General features: G+C 33.0%; 1 long non-coding RNA gene across 1 annotated transcript; it reads right to left on the bottom strand.

Annotated features, from left to right (window-relative positions):
- Positions 1-5,768: 5,768 nt before the first annotated feature.
- LOC128292786 (uncharacterized) lies at positions 5,769-6,805 on the bottom strand. Its single transcript, XR_008282697.1, has 2 exons — positions 6,442-6,805; positions 5,769-6,089 (listed from the first exon to the last, which is right to left on the bottom strand). It is a non-coding gene; the product is annotated as an uncharacterized LOC128292786 (long non-coding RNA).
- Positions 6,806-7,134: the final 329 nt, after the last annotated feature.

The following is a 7,134-nucleotide window of genomic DNA, read 5'->3' as shown; positions in this document are numbered from 1 at the left end:
GTTTATTTACATGATAAATGGTGAAATGACATACTCTAAGCAAAAGAAATGTTAAGCATTACGGATGAAAATTTGATAAGCACAAGAGTCTCAAAGTAAGAACAAAGTTCAATCGGGGCAAAAGAGTGATATCGAGAAACGTCGATTACTCGTGAAGCTTGAAGACGGTATAAGGCTCGAAGAGAAAGTCGAGAATCAAAGCAATGAACACGGATCCTCAACAATCGTGGCTAAATGGACATCGACAAACATGCTTAAGGAGCACCGCATAATCATGTAGGCATAAAAGCATTTAAGACAAACATGTGCATATCATGATAACATCATACATGGCATATCTGGTACTCCAACAGAGCAAGAAATCTTGAATGAGAGTCGAATGAATCAAAGGAAAAGACACCGAATTCTACCAAAGGACGTGTTTTGGTATTTTGATGTTTTAATTCATGCTTTTCAAGGAAAATCAACTCATATTGCGAGAGATGAGTTGAGCCTCAAGACACGTTGAGGTATTTTTAATTGTTGTTTTCAAAATCAACTCATATTATGAGAAGTGAGTTGAGCCTCGGGACACTGTTGAGGTATTTTTAGTTTTAAATTGACTCATATTGCGAGAGGTGAGTTAAGCCTTTTAATTTTGTTTTTCAAAATCAACTCATATTGCTAGAGGTGAGTTGAGCCTCGAGCACTGTTGAGGTATTTTCAATTTTGTGTTTTAATCAACTCATATTGCGAGAGATGAGTTGAGCCTCAAGACACGTTGAGGTATTTTTAATTTTTGTTTTCAAAATCAACTCATATTATGAGAAGTGAGTTGAGCCTCGGGGCACACTTGAGGTATTTTTAGTTTATGTTTTAAATTGACTCATATTGCGAGAGGTGAGTTAAGCCTTTTAATTTTTGTTTTTCAAAATCAACTCATATTGCTAGAGGTGAGTTGAGCCTCGAGGGCACGCCTGTTGAGGTATTTTCAATTTTGTGTTTTAATTTCAACTCATATTGCGAGAGGTGAGTTGAGCCTCGAGTCACGTTGAGGTATTTTCAATTCTGTTTTCAATTTACGTTGTTCAAGAATCAACTCATATTGCGAGAGGTAGGTTGAACCTTTTAATTTCTACTTTTCAAAATCAACTCATATTGTGAGAGGTGAGTTGAGCCTCGTGACACGTTGAGGTAATTTCAATTCTGTTGTCAAAAAATCAACTCATATTACTAGAGGTGAGTTGAGCCTCGGGCACGTTGAGGTATTTTCAATTTTATGTTTTAATTTCAACTCAGATTATTGAGAGGCGAGTTGAGCCTCGTGTCACACGCCGAGGTATTTTCAATTTCCGTTTTCAATTTCATCTTTCAAAAAAATCAACTCATATTGCGAGAGGTGAGTTGAGCCTCGAGACACTGTTGAGGTAATTTCAATTCTGTTGTCAAAAAATCAACTCAGATTATGAGTGGCGAGTTGAGCCTCAGGTCACACGCCGAGGTATTTTCAATTTCCGTTTTTCAATTTCTGCCTTTCAAAAAAAATCAACTCATATTGCGAGAGGTGAGTTGAGCCTCAGGACACGCTGAGGTAATTTCAATTTCTGTTGTCAAAAAAGTCAACTCGTATTGCGAGAGGTGAGTTGAGCCTCAGATCACACGCCGAGGTATTTTCAATTTCCATTTTTCAATTTCTGCCTTTCAAAAAAAAATCAACTCATATTGCGAGAGGTGAGTTGAGCCTCGGGACACGCTGAGGTAATTTCAATTTCTGTTTTCAAAATTCAACTCATATTGCGAGAAATGAGTTGAGCCTCAAGACACGTTGAGGTATTTTCAATTTCTGTTTTCAAAAAATCAACTTATATTGCGAGAGGTGAGTTGACCCTTGGCTCATGCTTGTTGAGCTATTTTCAATTTCTATCTTTCAAAAAATCAACTCATATTATGAGAGGTGAGTTGAGCTTCAGATCACACACAGAGGTATTTTTCATTTTATATTTTTCAAAAAATCAACTCACATTGCGAGATGTGAGTTGAGCCTCGAGTTACATGTCGAGGTATTTTCAAAATCTATTTTTCAAATTCATTTTCAAAATCAACTCATATTGAGAAGTGAGTTGAGCCTTGGCTCACGTCTTTGAGCTATTTTCAATTCTGTTTTTTTCAAAAAATTCAACTCATATTGCGAGAGGTGAGTTGAGCTTTTTAATTCTGCGAGAGTTGAGTTGAGTCTTTTAATTTCGTTTTTCAAAAATCAACTCGTATTGCGAGAGGTGAGTTGAACCTCCAGTCACATATCGAGGTATTTTCAAAATCGCTTTTCAAGTTAAGTTTCAAAAATCAACTCATATTATGAGAGGTGAGTTGAGCCTTGGCTCACGTATTGAGCTATTTTCAATTCTGTTTTTAATGTACTTTTAGAGAGTCAATTCATATTGCAAAAATGAGTTGAGCTCAGGATCACATGCCAGAGAGAATAAAGATTGAAGTGATTGAAGACGTCAGATTCTACCTCCTTAAAGTTGCAGTGGAGTTGATCGAGGGCATCAGATCTTGCCTTTCTGGAGTCGCAGAAGAGAAGACCAAAACCTTATCTCACTGAAGCGATAGAAGAGCATATTGAAATTGTAGATCTTATCTTTACGGGTTACGATGAAGCGGATCGAAGCCACAAATCTCATATCCTTGAAGTTACATTGGAGCATTGAAGCTACAAGGCATATCTCCGAATTTGCGATGGATTGAACCAAAGCTACAAGATGCGGTGGACTGAAAAGAGACTAACTAAACAAGAAGAGTTCCAAATCAAGTCAAGACCTAGCAAGACTGGGCAAGTTTGGTCTTCCTTGAAAGTCTTTGCTCTATTTTCGTTGTAACGACAATGAGCAAAGAGGGCATTGTAGAAGCCCAAATTGCCGGCCCAATTATATGAAAACCCAACCAAACCTCTAAACCCACTAAAACCCTTAACCCATGACCCATTTACATCTACCCAAACCCAATTCAAAAGCCCATTAAGCCCCCAAAAAAAACCTAACCCAAAAAAAAAAAAAAAAAAAAAAAGAAAAAGAAAAACTTACCCCAAAAAACCTAACCCCAAAAAAAGAAGAAAAAAGAAAAACCTAACAAAAAAGATAAAAAACCTAGCCACCTAACCACTTTCCCACTTGCCCCATTTTTCCTCCCATTGTCTACCACCACCACCTACAAAATAGAAAAAAAAAAAGAAAATCATGTAAAAGATGGCTATAAAAGCCATTCAAAATCATGTAAAAAAGGAAGAAGGGATTTTACAAAGATTGAAAAAAAATACAAAAATCCTTCAAATTTTGAACACAAAAGAAACATCAATAAAAGGTTGCATCTTTTTCTTTTTCCTCTTCTTTCGAATCTTTTTTCTTTTTTTTGTGTTGTTTTTTCTTTCTTTATATATACATATATTGTTAAAAAATTTATCTTTTCCGCCACAGTGGGGTTTGATGGTGGACGATTGACGGTGACAGCAACCGACGATCGACCGTGACTGCCCCCTTGGCCGGATTTCCTTTCCCCACCCTTCTCTTCTTTCCCCTTCTTTTTTTTTAGGTATTTTATATATATTATGTATATATTTTTTAATGCCATTAGTTATATATTTCTTATGTATATATTCTTAAATACTATTATATACATATATATATATATTTTAAATACCATATTGTGTATATATTATTATTACAAATTATTACTATTGCTAGTATTATTATAACTATTATTATATTAGTGTATATTTTATGTACATATGTATATATATATATTTTGCACATATCATTATTTTATATTATTGTTGTAAAATTTTTATGTATATATTTTTTTATGTACGCTTCCTAATATTTTCTTTTATTGTAGATATTATTATTATTATTATTACATACTTTTATTATATGCATATATATATATGTATTTTATATACATATTATTATTTTATATTATTATTACCAAATATATCATTTTTCCTATTTTATTATTAGTACATGATTTGTTTTATTTTGTAAATATCATTATTATTGTTATTCTAATATTCTAGTATTCCATGTTAATATTTTTCATTAATGATATCATTTTTTTCGTCCTTTATCTATTTTTAATTTCTCACTTTAGGAATATTTTTCTCATGTTTTAATTAATTTCAAAAATAAGTCAATGTACCGATTAATATTAAGCCATCGATTTCATCGCTATGTTGGGTGAAATTGCCGACTTGTGTTAAAAAGCAGGACACCCTTTCTAAAAAAATCGAAAACTAAAATTCTCATTTTTCAATCGGATCACGATTAAATATTATATTGAACTCGTATTTTTGAAAATCAAGTCAACAAATGTTTATGAGATACCAATTTTGGGCGTCGCGAGGTGCTAATACCTTCCTCGAAGCGTAATCGACTCCGAACCCCAATTTTTCTCTGGACTTTCACGTAGACCTAAATTTGGCCTTCTTTTTGTTTTAAAATAATTTTATTAGGTGTCCGATCACACCTATAAAAAAGGATCGGTGGTGACTCCCTTTGTTAATAAAATCGAAAGTTGGTTTTCAAATGTTTAATAAATCGCCACAATTAGCGACCAAGCGAAACTAATTTTTTTTTTACGTCGCTACAATACACAATTATTGTTTGATTCTTCCATAAGTCGGGTTAGGTCACTTTCATTGGGTGACTTACCTCTAAGTCTTCTCACGTTTACATTAATTCACATTTTCTTTTGAGATTCTATGTAGAAAAAGGATATATGGAAAGGGAATTATCAAAACAAGATTACGATAGTGTTGAAAATAATGATATGTTAGGAAAAATATAAAAAAGGTGTATATAATTAGTAAATATATATATTTTGTAGCGTTACTATAATTTTCAAATATATTATTCTTAAAAAATTTAAATTTCATATAAAATTTCAAACATATTTTTATTAATTTTTAGAGAAAATATATTTTGTTGATTGTTTTAAGGCTTACAATTTTTTAAAAAGTTTTAAATATTTTATAAAGTATTTAATTTTAAAAAATATATCTTTTTAAAAATGAAATTCATTAATTCATTTAATGAATACGATCATACAATTTGAAGGGAGAAAAATAACAAACACACGTTTTACACGTTGAAGGACAAGCTCTATCAATATAACAAAAACTTCAGTTTCAGTATCAATAGATCATTATGGCATGTTGACGATTGGCTCTGTCACAATTTAAGCACAATATATTAGAAGTGATTGCAAATATTTAATATAATAAGGAAATCAGCACTAGATGGTCCAAAGTACTTAAAAATATGTTTTTAGATCACTTTAAATTTCAAAAAGAAATTATTTTTAATAATTTTTAAATTTTTGTTAAGTGTGATCGGTCACAAAAAAAAAAACACCTTTTATACAGAGATTTTAATATTCTTTTAAAAAGATAAATTTGAGTTTGCGTTGAATTCTAGGGAAAGAGTAGATTCAAGAGTCGATTATGTGTAAGGAAGATTGTACTAGCCCTACAACACTCAAAATTGGTACTTATTAATTACGCAATTGCGAATAAATTTAAATTTTAAAAATGAGAAATCTAATGATTAATTATGACCCCTTGAAATAAAATACAAACTTTTCGAGTGAATTAAAAATTTGTTAGTGAAATAATTTTTGGTATCTCTTGATATCTACAAAAATATTTAAAAGAAAGTAAAACTAGTAAATTCACTTGATTTAGAAAAAAGATATCTCCAAATTAATTTGATCAGTGATTCGTTCACCGCCTTGGATGCTTGTGTCCAATGAAAATATATTTTATAAATTAACTTATTATTAAACATTGTACTAGGCCAATTTCAGCCCAATCCCATTTACAATTTAAAACCCCATTTACAAAACACTAAACCCCTTAAAACCTCTAACCCAATAAGCCCATTAAGCCTAAACAACTAAACCCGAAGCCCAACTACCCCAGCCCAATAATCCCACTCAGCACTCAGAAACCCTAATCCCACTTGCGCCGCACGCCCCTCTGACACTAGCCCATGCCCTGGCGCCCCAGCTCCCCATGCCACCATGTCGGCCACCACGCACTCCACAGCACCGGCCATACCCTGCAAAAACAACAGACAAGCAATAGGTAGCAAAAAATAATAATAAAAGTGTAACAAAATAGGCTATAAAAAAGCCGAATGAAACACTGTAAAATGGTTCCTTTTTTTATCGATACAGACATATATTTCAAAAGCCAGTAGATAGAGCGAAAAAAAAACCAATCCAAACAGGTATCAACACAAAAAAAAACGAACACCAAAGATCAGAGAATCGAAAGTGGTAAAGATCCTAAGTGATTTCATTTCGTTTTAGTTACTGTTTTTGATCCTTTTTGAGCACAAGCATCTTAAATAAACACTAACTAAACGAAAATATAGTACAAAAAGAATAAAAAAAAAGGATTTTTTTTACCTTTTTCGGCCACCGCGACGCTGGCGCCGGCGGACCTCCGGCGACCATCCGGCGGTCGGACCCGTGGCCGGAGCTCTCCCCCTCCTTCCTCCCTTCTCTCTTTTCTCCCTTCTCTTTCTTCTTTTTTTTTTCTCTGCTGATGCCAAATGAGATTTTAAAAATTTTTTTGACTTATATAGGGGTCCAAAACGGTGTTTTGGACCCCCCCTTTTATACATAAAACGACGTCGTTTCAGGGGTGGGTCGGGTCGACCCGACCCGCCCCAACAGGATCCGCGTGTTTTTAAATGCGGAAGGGTTATTTGCGCAATCAGCCCTTCCGCATTTTCAATATTTTAAATCAAGTTTATATTTATTTATAATTTGGCCTCAAATTCGATCATCTTACAATTTAGACCCGTTTAATATGTTGCGTTTTAAAGGCTTGGGATATTGCGCCTTTGGTCCCTCCAATTCATGCGTTGTAATTTAGTCCGATTCCCAATTTTGTTTCTAATTTTATCCACAATTAATTGCTTTTAGTCTCAATTTCGTCCTTTTTGTTTTAAATATTATTTGTAATATTAATTTTGTTATCATTATTACTACATTATTGCTACTTATTATTATTGCTGGGTACATATTATTTATACTATTCTTGATATTATTACTATTATTATATGTACTTTTATTATTGAATATTTGTGTATATTT

The sequence above is a fragment of the Gossypium arboreum genome, chromosome 5 (genome assembly GCF_025698485.1).
Source record: "Gossypium arboreum isolate Shixiya-1 chromosome 5, ASM2569848v2, whole genome shotgun sequence".
Taxonomy (NCBI): domain Eukaryota; kingdom Viridiplantae; phylum Streptophyta; class Magnoliopsida; order Malvales; family Malvaceae; genus Gossypium; species Gossypium arboreum.
This window is presented reverse-complemented; position numbering and strand designations above follow the sequence as displayed.